This window comes from Scaptodrosophila lebanonensis, unplaced genomic scaffold (genome assembly GCF_003285725.1).
Source record: "Scaptodrosophila lebanonensis strain 11010-0011.00,11010-0021.00 unplaced genomic scaffold, SlebRS2 tig00001415-arrow-pilon, whole genome shotgun sequence".
NCBI classification, from domain to species: Eukaryota; Metazoa; Arthropoda; class Insecta; order Diptera; family Drosophilidae; genus Scaptodrosophila; species Scaptodrosophila lebanonensis.
Genome location: NW_022060742.1, coordinates 8,617,170 through 8,644,777, shown reverse-complemented (window position 1 = coordinate 8,644,777; position 27,608 = coordinate 8,617,170). Strand labels below are relative to the sequence as shown.

At 38.4% G+C, this 27,608-nt stretch overlaps 2 pseudogenes; one reads left to right on the top strand and one right to left on the bottom strand.

Annotated features, from left to right (window-relative positions):
- Nucleotides 1–8,998: 8,998 nt before the first annotated feature.
- On the top strand, nucleotides 8,999–10,556 carry LOC115632677 (annotated as a pseudogene).
- A 3,419-nt stretch (nucleotides 10,557–13,975) lies between these two features.
- Nucleotides 13,976–15,967, bottom strand: LOC115632139 (annotated as a pseudogene).
- Nucleotides 15,968–27,608: the final 11,641 nt, after the last annotated feature.

Below are 27,608 nucleotides of genomic sequence, written 5' to 3'. Positions count from 1 at the left end.
TCAATTTTATTGCAATAAACCATATTTTACTCTCGGATTTTCTCAACAGTATTTTTCGCTCTTGTTTAAATTAAAACAAAATTAAAAATCAAAGGTATAGTTGTTATACTATATGGTCTCTACTTTATACCACGAAATGTAATTATTTTATAAAAATTATAAATTAATTAAGTTTGATATGGCACGATGAATTTTAACTGCGACGTTATCTTATGGGTCGATACTGAAATAGTTGATAAAGTACTTGTATTGACCGAACAACAGAATAATATAATTTTACCCGTCTTATCGGCAGACTACCATTTAAAAGTTTTTTGTTTACTTCTTATTTCCCAATATGCAATATTTATAATTTATAATATAATAATTAATTGTTAATTTCTTATTCCATATTCCAGACACTAAATATTGTGGAATTTGCCGAAATTTCTAGCATGGCACGTAAGTTTTCATAACTTATTTAATTAATCTTAATTTTAAGTACCTTCTGATAAGGTTATTTTCGGCTTTTAATTGAATTATTATTTGACCATTTACCCACAAAGTTTAAATGCCATTCGAAATACACTCTTCACACCTTTTTGTAATTTGACCCAAACAGAATCATTCAATTTTCCTTTACAAATTTCTTTCGAGAGTTTCGATTTGGAACCTTCAATTCAATTGTCAGATATTTCTAATTATCTGAAGCAGAAATGGGAAAAACGTAATGGGAAATGCCTGCAGCATAATTTTTTTTGTTATCTGCAGCCCACTGTGAAATGACAGGCGTGGGCAAAAAAAAAAAACAAACAAAAAAAATGTGAAGAAACTTTGCTGTCCTGCGCTTTTTTATCTGGCCAACATATTTTGGTTGTCATGCGTTGTCATTTCTTTTAGTTTGGCAGGCAGTCTGTTGATATACGAGTATACATAGCGGAGAAGGGAAATCTTCTGCGTTGACAATTTTTAATGAAGTTTGGGGCCTCAGAGCGTGCAGAGAGTGTCAAATTAAAATAATCAGAACATGACAGCTACCATAACTTTTTTCTTTTGGCGAAAGGACAATGCCGACAAATCAAACATGCATACCTACCTACCTACCAACATACATACATACATACAGGCATATAGACATACATATAAGTAGTACATACAGACAAATGCGTAAAGCCGCATTTTACTTGAAAAATGTTTTATTACCGCGAATATTTTTTTGGGGCATTTGTGGCAACCGCTTATATCATGCGCTTCATTAAAGCGACAAATCCGATTAGCTGCCAACGACCAAACGACCGGCGACCGACGACCATCGAAATGTAAGCCAAAGGTCCAACTTGGCCGCCGGACAGTAACTAAAATAAATTGAAAATGAAATCGAACGTGAAGCGCGACATGAACATTAGGCGGCCAACGACTAAGCATTCAATGTCAACTTGAAACTTTTTCAAATTTATTTATTTCGAGAATGAAGATGCGAATACGAGTATCCCAGCAATGGCAATACAAACATACCTAGGTAGATGGGAATGATGATGAAGCCAAAGCTTAAAGTATTATTGGCAGAGAGGGAGAGAGAGAAAGAGAAAGACACTCTTGTACCCTACTCAACATTTCATTTAATTTTGTTTTAAAGGACTCCAGAGTCCAGAAAACTGGACTTGGCCGCACACACAAAAAAGGGTACTCAAGTGTGGCGGAAATTCGAGATTTATTAATTCTTAGAATGTTTTGTGAATTTGTTCTTTGGTCGCATTAGGCGGCATCATTAATCGCTTTTGCAATGCTCTAAGCTGCATTTTCTCTCACACAAATATCGCATTCAATTGCCATGCATATAGTCATAGTATAGTACGACTATATACTATATACAGCTTCAGTTCACATCTGTGGTTCCACACTGCAGTCTGTTAGCCACAAACGACGCCCCACAACAACCACTACAACAACAACAACAACAACATCGACAGCCAAACCGATTGCCTAACCATAGACAACTAACCAAAGCCAGACAACAAGCTCCCATGCATCATGTTTGGTTATTTAATACATTTTTCATATTTTCCCAAACAAAAAGCTTGCGACGACAGCAGCAACAACAATAAACTTGCCAGCTTGTCAGATTGGAGGGAGGGGGGGGGGGGGGTTGTATGTAGTGGAGGGACGATTGGCTGTGTACTTAACACCTGGCTCGTGTCGTTTCTGGAGAAGAGTCGGGAGTCGGAGTAGGGAGACGAGCTTCTAAGAGCAAATAAAGTATTTTTAAGCTGACTTCGAATTCATGTTCGTAGATATTTTGTTGCTCTCAAATTGCCAAAATTTATTTTCTATCGCTACTTAAACAATAAATGCGTAATAGAGAACATAGATGCACTCGAAAAAATATATATATTAAGGTAGAAAGTTAGATAAGTGCATAATAGGTTTTGAGCTATTTAGAAATGTTGTTAAGATTCATGATTCATGTTTAATGTTCTTAAAAAGGTATTCAAATAGTTTTCAAATTTTAAACAAATAAGTTATAATATTTGCGCGTTAGCTTGCCACCAGCTCTGATGCCAATTTATTACACATATGAGTTGTTGTTAGAAGACTTTGGCTGATTGCGAAAATAATGGCAACATTTGAAGGAATAAAACAGATTGAAACAAGAAAGGAATGCTAAAGTCGAGCAGACTCTACTCTTAAATACCCTGTACCACCCCACAAAAAAGTAATTAAATTAATTAATTAATTTAATTTAATTAATTAACAAAATTAATTTAATTAATTAACTAAATTAAATATAAAATATTCCATGCATGCATACATACATTTACATCAGAATCGTGCCTTATGCGTGTTTGTGTACTTGTACATATGTATGTATGTGTGCATTGGGCCTGGTTATATGGCTATAACTTTCTTTCCGATCATTCTATCATAATGAAACTTGGTATACGGATATATAATTACTAACCTAATATAACTACCAAATTTTCAAAATTTTCAAAATTCCAAGAATTACGGGAGTTATAGAAAATCAGTAATAGGGGGGGGAGTGGGGGGGTGGATCAGAAAAAATGAACAAACTCGTCCTTTCTCGGTCTCAGGAGAATCTGTATACCAAGTTTGGTTATTCTAGCTCTTATACTTTCGGAGATCCTTGCGTTCATACAGACAGACAGACAGACGGACAGACGGTCAGACGGACAGACGGACATGGCTATATCGACTCGGCTTGTCATGCTGATCAAGAATATATATACTTTGTGGGGTCTACCAAGTCTCCTTCTGTGTGTTCCATGTGCACTCGCACAAAACTAATATACCCTTGTACCCTTTGGGTACAGGGTATAAAAAGCATTAATTTCTCTCCATTTTGTATTTGTTTTAGCTTTTGCTTTCAACAGAATTTTCGCCTCTATTTTTTATTGAGTTTATTTTTATGCACTGTATCCAAAGCTAGCTAGGGGAAAGTCTAAATGCCAAACAGTTTCAAGAATAAAGAAAGTTTTGGAATAGGGCAGATATCTTTGCTTAAATTTTAAGGCAATATGAACACAAGTTTTGTTATTCTAGCTCTTATAAATTCTAAAATTCAGGGATAGGCAGAGTTATCTTGTCATATGCTACTATACTACTTGTATATATGTTCTGGGGTCTGACACATCTTATTCTGTTTGTTACATACAAGAAATGAAGATTTAAATTAAAAACAAACTGCCTGAGCATAAAGGTTTGTCATTTGAAGTCTTTCTTTGAGTGGTGTAGATGTCATCTTTTAATATACACATACAATAAACAATATCTATTGAACCAAACCACAACATAGAGGAATGCATCGTTTTGTAAAATTGTATGCACATTTTATCAAAAGCTGAAATGAAGCTGTGGTGACTTTATTGCATTTTGCCAATTGCAAAATGTATTGTTCTCTGCAGAAGCCCTCCACACCTGCTGGCTGGCCAATTGTTGGCCAAATACGAGTAAAGTCCCATATGCAGCTGAGCTGATGCCACAGACTGGTGGCTGGTGATTATTGCCAGCCTCAGCCCTACAAATTGCTTCCTCATTGGCCACAGCAATTAAAAGTAATGAAAAGTTGTGCAACACTTTTTGTCGGTTCGCCTCCAAAGCCTTTCTTTCGCATGGCTCAGACCCAACCGAGTTGGTCCGGGCAACATTAAAGTCAAACAACGGTAATTATGCAAATTGCAAATGGAGCGGCAATGGCCATCAGGCAGGCAAACAGACATACGGACGATGACGATGGCGATGGCGATGACGATGACGATAGAGAGCAAGCACAAGTAACTGGCTGAGCCACTACTTGGCCTAGAAGGGGGTGATGGGGGCAGGGACAGACCGCAAGTGTTGCCACTAGGAAATCAAATTAGCGCGCAACGTTGGACAGCAGAGTGCTGTATAGGCGGCAGCTGGGGAGGCAGACCAGCGAGCAGGCAGGCAGATAGTCAATGTAGTAGATGCAGACCACAGATAGTTGCATTAGTAGTAGTTGTTGTTGTAGTTGTTGTTGTTGCTGCTGCTGTTGCTGCCACACGCACAGCAGTTGAGCTGCAGCTTGTCCCCGGCCTATCAGACATAAAGCGATTATAAAGTGCAGCTAAAGCTGCACGTGCGTGCACCCCAGTTGTTGTCCAGCTGTTGGCTTTTGGCTTCACTTGCTCCACATTTAAGTAACAAATTGATTTTAGCCGGATTCGTTCATCAGAACCGTTAGAGAAAGTCGCTCAAAGCACACTAACACCTCTTTTGCGAAATTGCGCCATTTTTTCAAACTCACGAGATCCAACTGATAAGTAATCGAAGTCTTAACCTCTTTTTCATAAATATGTGATCAGTGGATTATATTGAAAAATTAATTTCAATTGCTTCTATGGATGTATTTATAAACAAACCTTAAAAGGAAACGAATCGCGGACAAATTTTCTCGTAAAAATATAATAATTGTTCACTTATTTAAAGGATGATTGTAAATTTAAGATATATCAACACAACTATTTATTACTATAGTGATCAAATTTTAAACTATTTTTCTTGTGTATAAACAAATAGTAACTAGTAGTACTCTCCTAGTACTTGCGCTTGAGTCCGCTGTCAGTTGTAAAGCCAATTTTTCATACGTATCTGCTATTGTTACGAGTAGAAGGCTTAAAGTGATTGAAGAATTTTGCCAATATTTGAAAGGAGAAAAACGATTTAAAAAAGCACAAATTCCTTTCTATTTGATTGCCGTTCTTGTTTTAGCTTCAATAAAAGTCCATTTCTGGATTGAGATTTTACACAGCGCATTTTTACAAAGTTTTTGCATATTTTAAGTAAATTTGTTTGTATACATTGTAGCCGAAGGGTTTAAGGTAGTTCTTGATTGTAGTTCTTGTTTTAGCTTCAATAAAAGTCCATTTCTGGATTGAGATTTTACACAACGTATTTTAACAAAGTTTTTGCATTTTTTAAGTAAATTTGTTTGTATACATTGTAGCCGAAGGGTTTAAGGAAATTTTGAACTACAAATGCATGTAAAAGAATGTGAGCTTTCATATGATCAATGGAATTTCTCAGGTTATGTTAAATGGTATTGTTACACAAATCGGGTCAATGATAAAAATATTTAAGTATTTTAAGTAGTTTAGTTTTAATATTTTTAGAAATAATAACATCTGGAAATTGTTTCTATTAACTCTAACATTAATAACAACATTATTTCAATTACAACTAAATTATTTCTAAATTTAATTGCTTTACCTAAGTTTATCAGGAAACCCCATTTTATTTCAAACTAATAACTTAATGTAAGTTCAAAATTAGGTATCTCGACAACAACAAATGAAATACATTTTTAGTCAAAATGGTATTTTTCGCCAATTAGACGTTGCAGCATAGTTTTTCCATACATTCCATATGCTAAAACATTGTTCCTTTTATTAAGTGAAACTCCCAACAAATAGCCCAAATTGTTATACTTTACTTGCCCAACTTAGGGATTTTAATAAAATTCATTTCAAAAATATAGTACTCGTACTTTATTGCAGAATTTATAAAATTATGTATTTCTTTAAAATAATTCTTTTAAAATAAATACATAACCCCTCGATAGCATTAATACAATTAATTGATAAGTTGAAGGAATTCAAATTCTATCCACTCTTAGAATCGATAATCTATGTGCGATTGTTTTATTATTTCGAATTGGTAGAGGAAGCTCGATGGTGTATGAACTGAATTGATTCGGTAGATTTTGCTGCTGATGACATTTTTTCACCGTTCAAAGAACACGCTCTAGCTCTTAACTTTAAATAAAACTAATATTTTTAAGGATGAAGTTTTATGGTAACAATAATTTATTCATATGAATTACTGGACAAGAACAAAAACTTACCTATTTCCTGTTCTTAAGAAGGTCAGAAAAAGGCGATTGGGGGAATTTTCACTTCCTTAGTCGCATAAATAAGGAAATTTGTGTGAGTTCTTGTACCATTTATGCTTTAAACGAAACCATATTGAATACGCAGAATGATTATAAAAACAATTTTTTGTTTGGCTCGAAGCGATAACTAAGGAGACTATCCTCGCATTTCTTGTGTCGTTTCTAAATTTTAATTAGTTTTCATGCCGCTTGCCACAAATCGCGGCGGCAGCTGCTTCAGGCATTTTAAGATAGTAACAACAACAGCAGCAGCAACAGTAGAGTGGAGGCAACTTGCAAAACGTTTTGCCAGCACCTCAAGTTAATTGACGCTGACGACATTTGGGCCTGCCTGGCACATTCTTTTTGGCGAAAGACGCATTTGCATTCTGCTGGCACTTTGGCCATAAACTTGAACTCGTTTTGCTGCGTTAGCTGCTGGCCATACTCGTAATAGTAATAAGCTCGTAACCGCATTCAAGTTGGCGGCAGCAACAGCAGCGACTAACAAGTTTTATGGCCCCGACTGTGAAATGTAAAATAGCGGAAATGGGCAACGGCATTCAAGAGTTGGCCGGCCCGGCCGCCCATCTGGGGAAGTGTTAGGTGTTGAAAATGGCCATAGAACATACCTAAAGAGAGAGAGATGCGAAATGCAGTTAACGGCCGTTGTAATTCACGTTGCCCGCCGCCTGTCCTCTCATTGGCAGCTGCGCTAATTGGAAAACACAATAAAAATGCGTGACATGTGCGACTTGCATCGATTTTGTACACGGTCCTGGCCGTGGCCCTGGCCATGGCCTCTAATGCGGCCCAAATCAATTGGCATGTGTAAAGATATTCAGCCAAAATGCATTTCAATGTGCAACTCAACTCTGACACACATTGGGGCCACTTGGCTAATAAATTGCTATAGCCATGCCAGACCAAGCCAAACCAATCCAAACCAAGCCAAACCAGACCAGACCACGCAGCGTGTTGCATGCAGCGGCTGCTGTTGACAAATGTTGCATGTCGCTGTCCAAAAGTGTGCGGCCATTATAATGCATCGCACGCCATAAGCGACCACTGGCCAGATATGTGGGAGTATTCGTACAGTAAATACTGTCAAAGAAAGCAGAAGCCCTCCGTCAATTTTAAAATAAACTGCTTATCATAAACACTAAAGCCAAAAGCAACAACTAAATACATTTACCAATAAAGGTGCATTTGAATTAAAATTATAACTAAACTATTATAACTTACTTATCGGTTCAAGTATCTGAGACAATAATAGCCACAATTGTCGCATAATATGAAAAAGTGAAAGGTTTTTTGAATCGAGGAACAAGATAACATTTTTGGCAATTATGTGTCCAAACATTATTTTACACATTTCTCAAAGCTAAGCCCATATTAGATATTTTTGTAATTATAAGGCTTGCTTGTTTAAAAATGGTTTATTTACATATATGATATTTCAATTCTCAGGAATTTCTAAATTGTCATAAAAAGAAATTGAAAATAACATAGTTGATAGATATGATTTTTTTTATAACTCTTTATTCTTTATTTAAGATCTGTCCTAAGGAGGACAATTATTAAATTATGTGGTATCATTGGATTTGATAGATATGTGTAGATATTATTTTAAAAATGAAACGGACCAAATAAATACGAACGTTGTTATAATTTAAATCAATCGATTGCAATCGTAGTAATTGCGTCGAAAGTCTAAAAATGAATATACTACGAGTTTCACAAGTTCATTCTTTAAATAATAATACATTGATAATGAGCAATTCATAAAGAATTAACTACCGAATTTATTCCATTTGAGGGTAATAATCATGACTATTCTTATAACAACTCAAACTAATGGGGCCCCCTTTCAATAAAGCTACGTGTCTAATTCAAAATTGCAAAATCGAATAGTCAACAGAATGCCATACTATTCTTGATAATGTATTCCTTATGAACGCTTTCAAACGATGTGTGCATTGCTTCTCATTATTAATTGAATTTTTTCGCCATTGAGAATAATATAAAATTATGTGTTACAAATGTTTATTTTTGAAATTTAAACAAATTGACCTAAATTATCAATTTAATACTTAGCTTATCTCTAAAATACCAATATATACATTTACTCGTCATCGATATAGAGAAATGTATACCTTTAAATTTAGGAGCATGTTTGTAACTAACTATACTTGCTCCTAAGCTTTCACAAAATATGAATAAACACAATTTTCTTGAGTGTATAAGCCCAAAAGATTTGAACTTAATGGAACGAGCTCTTCACCGCCGCAAAAAAAATAATGCTGATTAATGCCAGATGTTATCAGGTGGTGCTTGAAATCGGCTGTATATATATATATATGTATATATATATATATATATATATATATATATATATATATATATATATATATATATATATATATATATATATATATATATATATATATATATATATATATATATATATATATATATATATATATATATATTAGCAATTAGGTGCAGCAGATACGCAGCGATTCCACTTAGAATTCAAAATTATTGCCAGTCGTCAGTCGAACTGAGACCAGGAACATACTAGAACCGATTATTAGACGTCGCTGGTAGAAATTATAGCCGTAACTTGAAAGCAAAATGAGCGCCAAGTTTCTGCAATTAGGGAACATTAATCCCAACTTCAAAGCCATGGAATATGACATACTTGGTCCACTCTTAATACGCGCCGAAGAGATTATGAAAGAGCTGGAGAGGGGTTTGAAGAAACCATTCGATCAGGTAATACGCGCCAATACAGGTGATTGTCATGCCATGGGACAGCAACCCGTCACCTTCTTGCGTCAGCTACTGACGTTGACATTCGAGCCACGCTTGCTCGACTCACCAGACTATCCGGAAGATGTTAAGAAACGTGCGCGTCTCATTTTGGGTAACTGTCTAGGTCATTCGGTGGGTTCGTACACAGACACAGCAGGTCTGGAGGTGGTGCGGCGTCAAGTGGCCGCCTTCATTGAGCGACGCGATGGGGGTGTGCCCAGCGATTGGCAGAACATCTACTTGACTGGCGGTGCCTCACCAGGCATCAAGAGTATCCTTTCGCTCATACATTGCCAGTTGGATGGGAAGACGCCCGGTGTGATGGTTCCAATACCTCAATACCCATTGTACTCGTCCACCATTGCGGAATATGGCATGGCTAAGGTGGACTACTACCTGGAGGAGGAGACGGGCTGGAGTCTGAATCGCAAGGAGCTCCAGCGTTCCTTTGACGAATGCCAACAGCATTGCAATCCACGCGCCCTGGTGGTCATCAATCCGGGCAACCCCACCGGCCAGGTGCTGACCCGCGACAACATCGTCGAGATCATTAAGTTCGCCCACGACAATCAGTTGTTGCTGCTCGCCGACGAGGTCTATCAGGATAATGTGTACGACAAGAACTCAAAGTTCTATTCGTTCAAGAAGGTCATGCATGAGATGGGCGAGCCCTACCGGAGTCAGGAGCTGGTGAGCTTCCACTCCACATCCAAGGGATATCTAGGAGAGTGCGGCATACGTGGTGGATATATAGAAGTGACAAATCTGTGCCCCCAGGTTAAGGCCATGTTCACCAAGTCCCTCTCAGCGCAGTGCAGCACCACGGCCGGTCAGGTGGCAGTCAGCGCCTTGGTTAACCCCCCACAGCCCGGCGAACCGTCCTATGAGCGCTTCATTAGCGAAAGGAATGCCACGTTGGCCGCCTTAAAGGAGCGTGCCGAGCTAGTTCACAAGACACTCAGTGGCTTCGAAGGCTATAAGGTGAATCCGGTACAGGGCGCTATGTACGTATTCCCCCAAATCGAGATACCGCCCAAGGCCATTGCTGCGGCCAAGGCCAAGAATATGGCTCCAGATGCTTTCTATGCCTCCGAACTGTTGGAAACGAGTGGCATTTGCATTGTACCCGGTAGTGGGTTTGGTCAAAAACCAGGCACCTATCACGTCCGGAGCACGATTCTGCCACAGACAGACAAACTTAAGCTGATGATGGAGAATATGCGGATATTCCATGGCGAGTTTATGAAGAAATACAAATAATTGGAGGAGTTTTGCATTTTAGATAAACAGTGGTCAAGAATCTAGTGACGAAAGATTGGCAGTACTGCGTTGTCAAAACTGGAAAATAGATATGGGCATTACAAATGAAAAATCAACAAAGTTCGTGAACTAAAATCTACTGACGATGTTTGACTTAAAGAGTATCCATCTATCTTTCTAAAAAGGAATTTATATAACACAGACAATAGGCTTTATAAACGTGAAAATATAAGAAATGTATAAATAGTTTTAATATGCAATCTGAGTCTTATTCTCGCAATATTTAACATTCATTAATAAAACAAATGACCAATGAACAATATGAAGCTGGAGCTTCATCTTCTAGTCTACAGATATCAAGTAAGCCCAAGTATGGTTCGCATAAATAACAATTATTTTGAAGCGATAATTACTCGCTTAAATATTTACAGTACACTTTTAAGCGATGCTAGAATTCCATTAGTGCGTAGAGTATCATTATTTCCATCTGTGAACCAAGTTCGTAAATGCAATGCCCTAGAAAACTATTTCCACCTCAGGCAATTTCCACTGTAATTGCTGTTGCTCTCTGTGTGACAGATTTAACTGGAATTATGTGTGGTGCTGTACTGTGCTGTGCCATGCCGCCCGCGCATACAATTTGCACATTTTACGGCTTGTATCTGCTATATGTAAAAATGTATCTGTCGCACACAGTATGCATAACTACATTTTGATATGCTCTGGACATTGAGTGCTGGGGGCTGGGTACTGGGTACTGGGTACTCGGCATGAGTCAGCAATGAGGCACAAGCGCTCGTTCGGGCAGTTTTTCCACTCAAGTACTGCGCTTAATTGGCATCAAATTGCTTGAATATTTCAAACAACGCCATTGAAAATGTGTAAACAAAAAATTAAGGAGCAGCAGCAACAAAGTAACAAAAACAACAACAACAACAAACGGCAGCAGCCAACAAAGGCAAACAGTGAGCGCAGCTCATCGATACAATAGCCTAACAACTGATTCACTCTCTCAATCTGTTACCCCTTTACTGCTCGCACATGCTTACATACATATGTGTGCGTATGTGTGTGTATGGGTACATTTTTCAAAGTCCAATGCGCGTTAACAAAAATCCTTTTGAACATGCTGTGGTCCTAATCAAAATTCCAAAAGTCATCAAGTCTCGTTCCAACAACGCTCCTCGCTCCAAGTGCAGGAAGGCACGGCGGCCCCACTTTGGGCGCTCGCCTTAATGACTACTGCATAAATTCTTAAGCTGACTTTCGACCGCGGTCGGAGTCTCGGTCTCGGCCTCAGTCTCAGTCGAAGCCGGAGTTGAGTTAAGGCACTCAATTCGTTTCGAAATCGCCAGACCAGGCGGACAGACCTTCGGACTATCGTTCGCGTTGATGTTGTTGCTGTTGTCGACACAAAAAAGGCGAAATGGATTTCTTTAATTTATAATTTATTGATGTTACCGATACGCGACGCAGCCTGTAGATACATTTAGCATTGTATGTCGCTTCTCAATATGTGTGTGTGTGTGTGTGGATATCTGTGTGCCTCACAATTGCTCATTAGTCGCAATGCATTAATCAAAATTTCGCCAATTCCAATTGCAATTTAGCATACATTTACACTTAAGTCGGCCATGAAATCAAATGCAGTAGATTAAGCTCCTTAACATGTCTAGGCGTAAGTTATTAGTCAGACTGCCAGTTAGCTATCAATCAATTAACACTCTCTGCACTAAACAGTCGAACAAACACGATAATTAACAGCACATTTGATAAAAGCCCTCTGGCTGGTTGGCAGGCTGCTTTTATCAAACGCTCATTAAAGCCACACTCTAGCTCGCTGGCCTGTATCTGTATTTGGCACTTCGAACGGAAGTAGCAGGCCCCAAAGCGATGGGGCCAGCAAATGTAAACAAGCCAGCATCACGTAGTGAGGCCAGCCACAAAAGGCATCAGGAAAAAATCCAATTTAGTTTCACATCAAACTGCAACGCCTTCGCCAACGCCCGAAAAAACTACCGACCTGGCCAGGCCACCATTTACCACCATTCGCCACTTCACCAGTTGGCCAGTTGTCCAGCTGTTGGCAGTTGCGTATCTCTGGAGCTGTAACGATGCCAACACTGTAAGTACAGTGAATGCTCATTAACTGAAACAGACATTCGGCGTCTCTCATTTATGTCTTAGATCTTCATTCTAAACAAGAAGTACAGTATTAATTTTAGATTTTAAAATGAATCTAAATTGTTCCTCTAGCTTAAAAATTCGTTCATCAAGAATATTTATTTTTATTAAAACTCAAAACCATATTCATGATACCGCTTAAAATATCCTCAACCTTAGACTGTCTTTTCACTAGCAGAGCGGAAATATTACTATATATACTAATTTTATACGAACAAATTATGTTTTTAATTCAAAATTTTATCGTAAAGAGTGAAAAACTAATTTTTATACACACTCGCTGAATTTGGTTAATTTCGTCACTACATTTTTACACTGTTCTTCAATTTATATATTTTTGTATTTCATCTGGGCAAATGAAGATGCAGATTCTTTCATTACTCATAATAAAGTCACCAAATCGTGCATTATATTACTAGTAATTTAATGTTCGTCACTAAATTGAAACAGCTTTTAATCATTATTTCTTTATTGTTATTCTATTTTTTTCCAATTCTATTATGTCAAGGAAAGAAAGAGAAACTCTTCTCTAGTTTTGTTAAGCTGCTTTTTCGTCACTAGTTTTAACCATCGCTTATTCATTTAATTGATTTTTTTCCATTCGTATTTTTGTATTTTTTTTTTTAAATGGCCATAAAATCCTGCTTACTACTAATTCTGTAAAGCTGCGCTTTCATCACTAGATTTGTAACCCTTTATTAAGTTTTTTTTTTGTTTTTTGTTTTGTAACTATAAGCAAGCAACTAATTATTGTAATTTCATAACGCGCTACCTAAAGCCAGCTGTATAAGCTGTGTGTCACAAAATCGAGCTGTGTTTCTAGATTTTACTCCATTCTATTGTTATGTGCTTTTCAGATACGCTGCAACGTCTGTGTAAATGGGTATATGAGTTCTGTTATACAATTGTCTATGGATGAAAAGTTCTATTATCATTCAAAATTAATATTGAACCGTTTCTTTAAATTTTCGAACTAACGAAATTTAATTTTCATATATTCTCATGTTCGCAAAATTGAATGTAGGGTGTCTCATAGTTCTCTGAGCCATCTTTCTAGTTTTGTAAAAACAAATACTTGAATTTTATCAAAATTGATAGCTGGCCTAGCTGGTATTAAAAACGTTTGGTCCCCCACTGTCGAGAGCGTGCGCGTCACAGCTGCTCTGGCTGGTTATATCAGTTATATAGTATGTATAGCATGTATAATGTGTAAACAACAATACATGCTTTTAATCAGAATCGATCTACTGAGCATATAATATATCTGACACATTAACAGCCCACGCTCTACGTTTGCAATGGCTGAATGAACTATTCTCACAAAGGTATGTTATACTCGTATAGTGAAAATATATATTTCGTAAATAAGTTCAATATAATTAACGCACAGAGTTGTTTGTGCAAACTATTTGCAAGTGCGAGTACATACAATTTTAAAAATAGCAACACATATAGTATAGTAGATAATGCTTGGTAGGGCATCAAAACAATCAGTTCTCCACGACTCCGTCATTTACTTGTACTTCTTCATAAACTCCGCATGGAACACCCGGAATTTCTCCATCATCAGCTTAAGTTTGTCTGTCTGTGGCAGAATCGTGCTCCGGAAGTGATAGGTGCCTGGTTTTTGACCAAACCCACTACCGGGTACAATGCAAATGCCACTCGTTTCCAACAGTTCGGAGGCATAGAAAGCATCTGGAGCCATATTCTTGGCCTTGGCCGCAGCAATGGCCTTGGGCGGTATCTCGATTTGGGGAAACACGTACATGGCGCCCTGTACCGGATTCACCTTGTAGCCTTCGAAGCCACTGAGTGTCTTGTGAACTAGCTCGGCACGCTCCTTTAAGGCGGCCAACGTGGCATTCTTTTCGCTAATGAAGCGCTCATAGGACGGTTCGCCGGGCTGTGGGGGGTTAACCAAGGCGCTGACTGCCACCTGACCAGCCGTGGTGCTGCACAAAGCCGCTGTGATGGACTTGGTGAGCATGGCCTTAACCTTGGGGCACAGATTCATAACTTCCATGTATCCACCACGTATGCCGCACTCTCCCAGATAGCCCTTGGATGTGGAGAGGAAGCTCACCAGCTCCTGACTGCTGTAGGGCTCGCCCATCTCATGCATGACCTTCTTGAAGGAATAGAACTTGGAGTTCTTGTCGTACACATTATCCTGATAGACCTCGTCGGCGAGCAGCAACAACTGATTGTCGTGGGCGAACTTAATGATCTCGACGATGTTGTCGCGGGTCAGCACCTGGCCGGTTGGGTTGCCCGGATTGATGACCACCAGGGCGCGTGGATTGCAATGCTGTTGGCATTCGTCAAAGGAACGCTGGAGCTCCTTGCGATTTAGACTCCAGCCCGTCTCCTCCTCCAGGTAGTAGTCCACCTTAGCCATGCCATATTCCGCAATGGTGGCCGAGTACAATGGGTATTGAGGTATTGGAACCATCACACCGGGCGTCTTCCCATCCAACTGGCAATGTATGAGCGAAAGGATACTCTTGATGCCTGGTGAGGCACCGCCAGTCAAGTAGATGTTCTGCCAATCGCTGGGCACACCCCCATCGCGTCGCTCAATGAAGGCGGCCACTTGACGCCGCACCACCTCCAGACCGGCCGAGTCTGTGTACGAACCCACCGAATGACCTTGACAGTTGTCCAATATGAGGCGCGCACGTTTCTTAACATCTTCCGGATAGTCCGGTGAGTCGAGCAAGCGCGGCTCGAATGTCAGCGTCAGCAGCTGACGCAAGAAGGTGACGGGTTGCTGTCCCATGGCATGACAATCGCCGATATTGGCGCGTATTACCTGATCGAACGGCTTCTTCACGCCCCTCTCCAGCTCCTTCTCAATCTCGCCAGCGCGTATAACCAGCGGTCCACGCACGGCATACTCCATGGTTATGAAGTTGGGATTGATGTTCGCCAGTTGCAAACATTTGGAGGGCATTTTGCTTTCAAATTTCGGCGATACTTGTGTGGAATATAACAGAGACGTTGAAAAGCGCGGGTCTAATGCTCGTACTAGACGGGTTCCATGCACGTTCATGGCCTCAGCTCGACTGAGGGGCGGCGATGATCGCAGCTTTTGAGTGTTGCGGCAGCCGCAGCCGCTGCCTCTACTGCTGATATGCACAGCCGATTTCCAGCCCCGTATGACAACGTTTGGCATTATTTAACATTATTGTTGAGCTGCTAAATGAGGTGCTCTCTCTCTCTCGTTGCCACTGCGTTGACTGCGGAACAACGAAGCTCGTACACTCAACGAAAATTGGTTTACTTGTGTTGTGTGTTGTGTGTTTTGTTTTTTGCTTTTCTTTTCGAGAGTGACGTTTTAAGTAAACGTAGGTGCGATGATAACGAGGCAGGTTTGGACGTACATATGTGATTTTGTATTGGGAACAGACAAGAGACATATTTATATTTATTTTATTTTTTTCAATGTTATTAACACATTATAGACGACTTATTTACGTGTATTTATGAACCGATTCTTCCACCAAGGTGTACAAGTACATCAAATTTTTTTAAAAACTTCTACATTCTTCTTCTTGAGTTATCAGAATTTCTCAAGTCTGTAAATGATCGGTATTTTGCGGAGTGTCGGCGTTGGCAGCGAGTTTGGCAACACGGTGTTTAACACTTGGGCTTATCAAGTAGTCGCCGACTCATTGTTTTAATTTAAATTGATTAATGCTTGACGACGGCGTTCACGCTGATACTGTTTTTGTTGATAGCGTCATGAAAGTGTGTTTACCATTTTTTTTTTCTGTCTCAATTGGACTTTAGCATAATTTCTGTAGACCACTAAGTTTTTTTATACCCTTGTTAGTGGGACTTTGACGATCTTAGCACACAAAATTTAAAAGCATCACAGATCCCATGATAAGCCGCAAAAATATGACGAGTATGACGTATATACATACATTTAAATATATAAATATGCCTGCCTAGGAACTAAATGAAATTAAATATGTAAATGGTTAGAAAAAATCTATTTTTTTTAAGTTTCAAATGTTTTTTCATATTTTAGTGGCAATTTTTTTCTGTAATTTATTCATCGAATTATAAGCGAATAAGCTGCTTAAAAAGAGTCGAATTTTTCAAGGGTATATAGTGCTCGGCATGCAATATACTTCGTGCTTCTTGTTATTTTCTTTTAATACATTTTCATTGCCAATAAAGCGTGTAATTAGTTTATGAGACGCAGCGCGGCAAATTGTCGAAATGAGTGTGTTGGAATATATTTTAAGTGTAAGATAAGCAGCAAGAACTGGCGCTTTTGGTGCAGGTCTCCAGGGGGTAGCCACTTCAGTCGCCTAGCGACAGTATAAAGTATATAGATACTTGTACAAGTATATAATATGGTATGTCAAAAGCCCACATTGAATGTGTACCCAAGAAATTTCGGCTATCTTCGCGTTTTATGTTCTCTTTAAATAATAATAAAAATTGAATAATTTCTTTATGGGAGAATTAAAAGATGCAGACATTTATATTTATGCTTTAAGAATATTAAATTATTATTACATAATTAAATTAGATTCAAATTTAAATAATGATTTTTGTTGATTTTATTGCCCAGCGACTGTTTTTCAGGACCTCTGTAGTCGAAAATAGTAGAAAAAAGATGAATATATACTTGATCAGTATGACCATATGAATAGATATAGCCATATCCACCTGTCCGTCTGTATGAACTCAATTATCTCGGGAAGTATAAGAACTAAAATAACCCAACTTGGTACCCAGGTTCTCCTAGATGCGATGAAGTAAAGATTCTTCTTCAACTGTTCAACAACATTTAGAGTATTGGAAATGCAATATTAAAATAAATAGCTTGCCATCTGACTGCTAGATTAATTTTGTGGGTATCAGTCTCACTTTCGCCACCAAGTTTCTTGTATGGCCAACATATTTTTCATATCGATATAAATTCATTAATAATGGACATGTTGATACTTATCAATTATAAATAAAATTAAAAACTGTTGACAATAAGAGCAGAATTTGTATTATGAATATTTTATTTAACAAATCATTTTTAATTTGTGTACAATTTGAAGTAAACAGAATAATTGATGTGATGGATCGATGACAAAGTCATGAATGTTGTTACAATTAATTATTTATAAAAGCTATTAGCTATTTTGAATGGAAATTGATTATGAAAAGTAATCGGATTTTAATTGGAAACAATTTTTTACAAACTTGTTCTAAATAAGATGTATCTAAGTCAAATTATTATTTAAAGCAGAGTTGCTTGACAGCTGTTTTCACTGTAGGCACATAAATGAGTTCGCACATGCGAAACTACAAAAAGTGATTAATTTTTGATATTGTTTAAAAGATTGCGCGCCGCAGTCTCTGCACTCCATATTCGTAATACTAGGCAGACAGCCAGCCAGCCAGCCAGGCTCCCAGCTCATTCACATATCCAGCTCATCAGCCGCACATTGCCCGGTCAGGTAAAGGTAAAGGGACTGCTGTCGCTGCTGATGCTCTACAGGTGCCACTTTGAATGGGTTAGAGAGAATGTGAAGAAGGCAGTGGTCATGAAACAGGATACGGAGACGGAGCGACGAGACGCGACGCGACGGCTTCTTGTCTGCTAAGAGTCTGGCCTACGCTTGTTCTACGCATTGTGCTGCTGAATGCGAAGTGGTTGGGCCTGTCTGCCAGCTATCAATCAGCTTTTGACATTTTTAACTGGAATTTCATGAAAATTTATTCGATTTTAAATTAAAACAGAAAAAAGCGAACGCACTGACAGAAGGGCACAAAAATCCTTGATCCTGGCATTCAGTTTATTAGCAACCATGATGCCACGATGGAGGGACGATAGTCGGTGGAGCAGGCATTCAGTAAATCAAAAGGCAATTTCAAGAATTTACATAAAATTTGTTGTTGCTGTTATGTTATAAATATTTAACGAGCGTGTTGGGCAGCCGTGTTTATTAGGGGCTTAAGCGCAAGTTATTTTGTCGCCATGATGGTGCGCCGAAGGAGAGGTGAGGGGCTACGCTGAAAAAGTAAGCAATCGAACAAAAGAAATGAAGAATTTAAATGGCAATTTAATGAACTCAAAATCCAGCAAATGTATTGCCATCAAAATTCATTTCCACTCAACTTCAGTTCCAAAAGGTCCAGAGGTAGTCAAAGAGACAGACAGACAGACAGACAGACAGGCAGGCAGGCAGGCGGCGGGCGGACTTGGCGGTCACATTAACTCGGCCGCTTGTCCGTTTTAAGCTGCTTAAAACATCAGATGATTGTGGCTGATTAATCAGAGGCCGGGGCAAGCATTTAAGCCGCACAAACCTACACAACCTGTATGTGTGTGTGTGTGTGTGTGAGTGACCGAGAGGGACTGGACTGTGGTTATTTCCCCATAAAAGTGTCATTTATCAATTTGGGCAAGTCGTAAGAATCTTTGCTTGAAGCTGTTGTTGCTGTTGTTGTTCTATAGCTGCTGTAGCTGTCTGGCAGAGCCACACGCAGGGCTAGGGCGCCCCAGCTTAAACGGAACTCCCAACTCACTCTCACAACATTCTCTCTCCCTGGCCACATTGATAGATTTCACTTAATTGGCTGCCTCTTTAATGTTGCGACATCAATCACGAGGAATCAGCAATGCTGTTGTTGTTTATTTTAACGGTTTTTACCAAATTCTTTCGTTCCTTATTTTGAGAGACAGATAGAGCGAGTGAGAGCAGCGATTTTCGATTTTACCATATAATGGTATGCCAACTAACTTAATTCAATTTGGTTTATGGGAATTGTTTTCTGGCCTGATTGTTCTTTGATTTGCTTTCATTTGATGTGCCAACATAAAAAGTAAATATGCGAACTATCGAACATTTGATACGCGTCTGTTTGTCCGTCTGCTTGTTTGTCCATCGACCTTTCCATTTCCAGACAGACCCCTGGTTCCAATTGTCATTCGTTTGCCAAACGCTCATGAATACGTCCCATACTGTCACAAAGCCAAATGGGATCAAAAAAAGGGGAGACCCTGAAGTTTGAATACTCTTGAACATTACTTGTAAATTTTTAATTATTTAATTTTTTTGTTTTTTTTTTTTCTATACAATAATTGCAGATCGATTGATGCATTTTTATAGATTTTTTTGATGTCTGAAGTCAATTTTGGTAAACATGTATCCAAACCTGCGCACACCTGTAGCAATCCGATATTTTAAGAAAGACCAACAATCCTACTTTAATCATTTTTCAATACCAATTCCGTACTTCACTTCAATTTTAATAGCACTATGGCTTAGTTTTATCGAATTAACATTTGGAATTATATTTATAAACTAATATTTTTAAACACATATTTGAATATGTAATGAAATTATGTGTTTTTTTCTATGTATATTCTTTATTTAACATCTGTCCCATTTTGGACAACTATTAAATCCTATGATAATTTTGGCATTTTGTAATCATGCTTCTTGTCAAGATGGTTGCGGCGTGATTCGAGCCGAGTACCTACTCAAGAAAATAGTCGGTGCAGTAGTTCTGGCAAAGCATAGAAATTATGCCTTTACAGAAAATGAGTTGCAGTTCAGCAATATAGAAGGAGTTTCGAAATTAATATGCGAAACCCAATTACTGCGAATAGGTAAGGTAAGTCACTGTGTTTGAGTCGTAATTTGCAGAACTAGTTAGAGAACATTGCAATATCGCGTCAGATCACTAATGTGCCTTCTAAGCGTTACAAATAACAGAGCGAACACAATGTACTCTTTAAAAGGGTATAAAAAACAACAACAAAAAAGAAATAGGCGCAGTCAGTGGGATCGAATCAGACCACATTTAAGTACACGTTGTAGTATGACCATGTCCTGAGCAAGGGCTTTTGAAGTGGGCAGCAAACAGCAGAAGCCACAACACCATTAGTCGTAAAAATGGGTTAACATTGATGTACGCACACACAGACACAGACACACACACACACACACAGACACGACACAACAACAGGCGACAATGAAAATGGCCAAAGCAAATAAAAAGCAAATGAGAGAAATTGAACTGGGGCTGCTACTGAATTGGACTGAAAGGACAGGCTGACACACAGGATGGCAGGTAGAATGAGCGGCAGAGTGCCGGCAGGATATCATATGGACAGGTTGCCTGCCTGCCCGCTTGCCCTCTAGGCATACAACGAATGCCACTCGTAGATGCAAACGCATCGAATTCGAATTCATGTCAATATTTGCATTAATTCTCTGCCAGCCAGTCACGCGCCAAGCATTCAGGACAAACGCTCAGGAACTGTTTGAAGCCTTGGGGGCTCTGGGTGTCGCTGACAGGCCACTCCATATCGTGTCCAGGTAATGCCTAGCCAAGCCATAAGGCTGCGGTTTTATGCTACTCAGCCATAGCTTATGCTGATGTCCCATGGCCATGCCCCCGGCATTTAAACAGCTTCTAACCACTTAATGTTCCGTCTGCAGGCTCCGGGGTCACCCAACGCTTGCGGTGCCAAATGACTTTTATTACTAAACTGTGCAGCAACAAAGTTGTCGTGGCACCACACTAGGTGGACAAATTATGCTCATGTGGGGTTTGAGTACAGAATTAGACTGTCAACTGCAGAGAATGACTGAGGCAAACAAATAGGCCATAATGCCATATCTTGGCTATAAACGTTTACAGACCAGTAAAAGCCAAGGTCTTTACCAAAGATAAGCAGCGAATATTATAGAGCTACTTCTATAAATTCCCGAAAAAGTTGCCATGTTGAAGCCCACATCTAAATGGTGTATATAAAAGTCTGAGATGAAAATAAACAAAAATAGTGAGAACAGTATGATTGTTTGCCAAAATTTAATTTATACATTTTTAATTAGACTACAAAAGAGCTACTTTAATATTGAAATGTTAACCCAAATTCTGAAATGGATAAATGCAAATGAATGATTATTATACATAATAAATTCATTTGAACTATATGAGAAGCCAAACGACGGGAAGAATATAATCGGATTCTCCCCGTATTTATATTCGTTTCCGATTTCAGAAGCTGCCGAGATAAATACTTAATATGGAGCCAAAACATAATATTGTATAATCAAATAAATGTCTCTGCTAGAAATAACAAATGATTGTATACATCAACTGCTTTTGAAGGGCAAACATTTTAGGACTGTAAATTTTTTTTTATTTAGAAATTAAATTTTTCAAGTATTGCAAGACTTGAGAGATTGCTTCAACGACATAAGAAAAGAAATGTTGCAATAATGCAATCTAATAAGAACAAGAACTATGTAAAAGTACATGGAATTGTGAAAATATAAATAAGTATAGAAAGGGAGATCTATAGAATAGGAAAAATTGCCTAGAAAAAGGGATAAGTGATGCATAAATATAAGATAAATAAATTGATTCGATAGATGACGAATGCTTTCTTAAAAATATAATTAAGGTAGAAATCTCCATATGCCAGCGTAAATGTAGAATTAGAAGATTATTAAATACAACATTCACAAGTAAGTTTGAAAACGAAACAAGAAGAGAAGTAAGATTGTCAAAATATTTATGCCAGACAGTGTTTGTTATAAATTTCGGAATAACCAATGCAGTCGAATTTTGTTGCCTTAACTTTTGTTGCGTCGGAGTCCAAAACTTTTTACCTTGTTGTGGTCAGTGTGGCAAATGATGTCGCTAGTCCTTTTACCAAACAGCACCTCCTCCCAATCCCACTTCCACTACGCCCACCACCCCAAGACCATCATCCTTGATGGGCAATTTGTGTGCTGCGGCGGTTGGCCCAACTTTTGCCCTCTTTCCTGTAGAACTCATTCATATACATAGTTTTGCATAATTTTGTAGTCAGCAAATTTCTTTTAATTCTGTTCTGTTAATTTATTTCAATTAGTGAACTGTTGGGCATTTTGAAGTACGACTGACACATGTCAAGCAACGTTGCTGATCCCCAGTTTTCCCGCCCCGTCCCCCAAATGTCCGCGTATATCACGCATGCGTCGCTTTGGAACGACAGCCAATTGCATGACAAATAAAAAGTTATCCGTTCATAGCAGTTGCTTTTCATTTTATGGCGCGTGACAATTGTTCACTTCCAAGTGGCGGTCGGCCGCACACAATATTCCCCTGCCTGCCTGCCCCTTGCCCACTAAAACGATTGATTCGCCCGCGCTCTTATTGTGCAGCAATTGCATTTAAATTCGCATTCGCATTTTTAATTAAACGACAAACGACGGCCATCTCGCCATTCGAGCTGACTTGCGGAGCACAAGCCCCGGCTCTGGACAAGAACAACAATAACAGCGGCTTTACGAGTACAACAACAGTTACATTGTCGCTTTTGTCAGCTTCGATTATTTTGTCACTGCGCCGCACGTAAGTCCATTGAAGCGTAAAGTGTGCGCTCTGCCCTGCCCAGCCCTGTCCTGTCCTTCTCTGGTCTGGTCTGGTCTGGTCTGTGGTCAGCCGTGCCACATCAGCCACATCTAAAGCGAGGCTGCCGCACCTCGTTCAACGACTACTGACTTTCACAAACTGCTGCGGCTGCAACTGCCGACCAGTCCAGCTTCAGCCCCAGCTCCAACAACAAACATATGACCCATAGTTCCCCTTTAGTTTCTCCTTAAACACATATACGTCTATGTGTGTGTGTGTATGCTCAGAGCTCTGTGTGCGCATATCCTTTTACTTTGTCAGTACCTTTGCATCGTATTGGAGAGCTTGTTGTGCTACTCCCTCCTTATTTTGTTTTAAAATTATGCATAATTCATTGTAAATTTATACCCTTTGCCAAAAAAGTGAATCGGCTCATCCATCTATATGAACAAAGTATAAGATTCATAGGCGTATGTAGTCAGAGATTAGACAGGATATTTCTGGGAAGCTGTAAGAGAGAGGAAAGAGAGAATTCTCTCGTCAAAAAGATCATTATAATTTGATCATTAAACCAGAAAAGCATTGCTCAAGTCGTTTATCTATCAAGGAACTCAGAAATTGAGACAACCTTTAAGAGAGAACTGAGGAGGCACAACACCAAGGGCTGTGGCTCTGCTGTTAGCCAGCAATTGGGGATTTATAAACAGAAGTCTGCTTAGGTAGGGTTTTAAAAGAAGAGTAACCCACGAATAGCATATTATTATTTCCTAGTACGACTAGAAAAATTCTTAAAAATTACTGCTCTAGTCACAAAAACAAACAATTTTCATAGAAAAACATTTAAAATGATTTGATTAACCTACTTAACCTATTTTATACAAATTTAGGGATTATTTAATGTATTATTTATTACAACGGACATTTTATATTGTTGGTTACTTATTTTTTAAGAATAGATTTAATTTATCCCTGAACCTACTACTCCCTACTACTATAATAATAAATTGAACGACTATAGCTTAGGATAAAAAACCATAAAAGTGTAAACTTCTCGATTCCTTTTAATATGAAATATCTGCAAATATATGCTTGAGGTGAAAGAATATTATTTTTTATTTTATTTATTTTTTGTTATTGTATTTTATTTTATCGATTGATTTGAGAGAAAAAAATAAAAATCAAAACCAAAACAATGCGGAACTTATTCCAAATAATCCTATAGAAATAACAAAAATATGTAAAACCGAATCCGACTTAATGGGGGAATTTTATTTGCCAAACGGCCACCTAACAAAAAAGAAAAGGAGAAAAAAAGCCATACAAGATAAGAAGTATAATTAAATTATTACTTTAAATCGTATTATTTATTATTGGCATTCATAATCGAAATTTAATTTTTAACCAATTACATTCTTTTAATACAATTTCAATAGAAGAAAGTTTTGAATTTGTATTGACCGAACAAAAAATATCATTAATGATAATATCGAAAACAAAAAGCGACATATATATAGTATATGTCTGTGGATTATCAACAACTCTAGTTTAAAATCTCTACCACTACTCAGTCAGAGACTTCACAAGCGAAACACTTTTGCAAGGCATCTCATGGCCACATAGGCCCAACAATAATGTTCTGGCATGTTTTTGCTGGATTTTATGCTATTCAAACATATTTGTGCGCTTGTGCCAGCTAAGCAAAGCATTTACCACCACCTCCCCCCCCCCCCCCCTCCCCATCTTACCCGCACTATCTTCACCCACACATGACTCGTTAAACTTTGCCCAAAAATTGTGCTTGTAATCGAAAACCGAAAGCCATTGCCCGGACTGGCATTGTCGCTCCTTCTCTGGGGCTTCATGCATAGTTGCATAAAATATTTCAATTTGCAAGCACAATTTGGCAACCAGCTTGGCCAGCAGCACACACAGGTAAATGTAAACAGGCATCGAGTGTATTAAATTTATATCATGCCTTCACCAAAGTGCAAAAATAAAATGCCATTTGCTGGCACAGTTTACACAAAACGCACAGATAAAGCCAAAGACAGCAGCTAACACAAGGGAATTCAGCAGGCATTCGGGCGAATAAATGTGCACTCGAACTTGTATTTAATGAATTCACAGAACACTAAGCTCTTTTCAAATCATTTACAACAAATTCAGAAAACAGAAAAATAACATACAGTAAAAACGTGTTAAACAAACATTGCATCGTATGTGAAAAGCGAGAAACACATTTTAACCGGAAATGCTTTCAAACTATAATCCATTGATGATTGTTCGAGCTAGTCAAAGGTTTTAGTTTCAACTATAAAAACAATCCAAAATATTATTCATGAAATAGTGCATCAAAACCCATGACATAATACAAAATTCCAAAAAAAAGGCAGACTGTCGGATGAAATGCCGAAAGGCGTATGAAAAGCGGCGTAATTTATTTTAAAAATATTGAACTGGAAAATAGGCGTTACCAACAATTTGCACACACAATTGACACATGGATCAATCAAACCTACTATATGTATTGTAATGGTCAAAACTTGATATCGTTAATGTTTTGAAGAGTTTGCAAACTTTTCGATGCCATTCCTTAAACTGTTTTGACGATTGCGAAGCTATATAAAGAGTTATTGACTTTTTAATGATTTGATTTTTGCATTTGAATGTTCCTTCCACTAAAGTTGCGTGGAAGTATATATGATATATCTAGAATTTATACAAGTATGAAAAGTTTTCAATGTTTCAGGCATTTAAAATTCCTTTCAGCACTGGTGAATAAAGTCTTTAATTTTTTATATAATGAGCTAAAATCCTAAGATTCAATTTTCTTGCTAAGCAATAGTTTTGTTTAGAGTATATCTACTATATCTAAACATTTGCATCTACCTGCATAACACTTTTCGACCGAGATAAGTTTACAATGTCAGAGAGAGAGAGAGAGAGAGAGAGAGAGAGAGAGAGAGTGAAAGGGCAGGAACGGGGAGCGCAGCTTTTATTTGAGAATCAAGTGCCTGCATTAGTTAAGAACTAAACGAACTGAACTGTGATACTATTAGTTCAAGCAGCTATGGGTTTATTTCAATTTAATTCAACTGCCTTTCGACATCAGCTAGTTTTCAAATATTTGCACATGCTGCATCGGCCAGCGCAAATATTTGCCATCATTGAGCCGAATGTGCCATTTGATAGAGCTAAACAGGCACTGGAGCTGGCAAACACCCGCACAAAGCTCCCGATCCAGGCAAAATATCAGGCGGCAGAACATCAAACGGCATGGCAAAATTTATGACCATCAAAACACATTTCAAAACTACACAACAAATACGTGCATTATGAGCTGAAGGAGCAGCCACTGAGGCAGCAGACAACATATATGTATGTAGTATAAACAGATATGTATGTACATGACTGAGAATGAAAATGGAAATGAAATATTTTATGCTCATAATAATGACACCGACTTCAGCAGAAGGCCAAAGCAAGCGCCAAAATGTTGTTATAAAATGGCAGATGATGAGGCCACCAACCAGCAAACCAGCAAACCAAACAGCCAGACAGACAGACAGACAGACAGACATCGAGCCACAATGTGTGAACAGAGTTCAAGTTTATAGACTCTGGTGTACGGGTATGCCCGTAGTTCGAGAGGCAACAGATGCCAACAACGGCATGAATTGATTCAAGTGCCTGCCGCCTCATAAAAAAGACATCAATTCTGACTTTGTTTGAAATATAATTCATAAATGGAGAAGCTTCAAAAGCAAACAGACGGCAACAACAACAACAACAAGATGGTGGAGAAGAAGAAGTAATGCGCAGGCGCGTCGTTGGACCTCAGACTCGTCGGTTCATTAACAAATTGATACAACAAAACGCTGTAATTATCGGGCGAACGCGCAGCAGCAGCCAACAGAAGCAGACCCGTTCTGGGCAAACGTCCATCCGTCCGTCCGTCCGCCCATCTGTCCGACCGTCCGACTAGGTCCGCCCCAATAGCTCGCAGCTATTTTCAGCAGCCGAAGCGCGCCTCTCACGCCTGTAATTAAACACTCGAATCCGGTGCGTGCAAAGCCGACCGATTTGGCATTATTCTGTTGGTTTTGGCACAGCTTAGGAGCCTAAACATAATTATAAGCCTCTACTCACTGGAATGCCTCTCACACTTTTAATACCCTCGCAAAAGCTTTTTAAACTGTATTTACATCTTTGAGATGATTTTCGTAACGCTACGATAAATGTATGCCAACTTTCTAAATACTTTTAGAATATGTTAGATTCTTAAACTTAATCATGCAACGTTTTTTTTTTTGAAAAAGAAAGAAAGAAAATGAAGATTGATTTAATTGTGTGCATTCGCTTTGATGATTGACGATGTTTCTTAAGAATCTGAGCCCTAGATACTTATAATTTGGCACGATCAATAAAGTTAGTTTATAAAATAAATTTTATATATTTTATGTTACATTTGTTGAAAATCAATACAAACATAAGTACCAATGCACGCATGTTAATATAAGCAGATAATAATCTTATGTTATCTACAAGTTATCTGTCACTGTTGCATACGAATGTAAGCATAAAG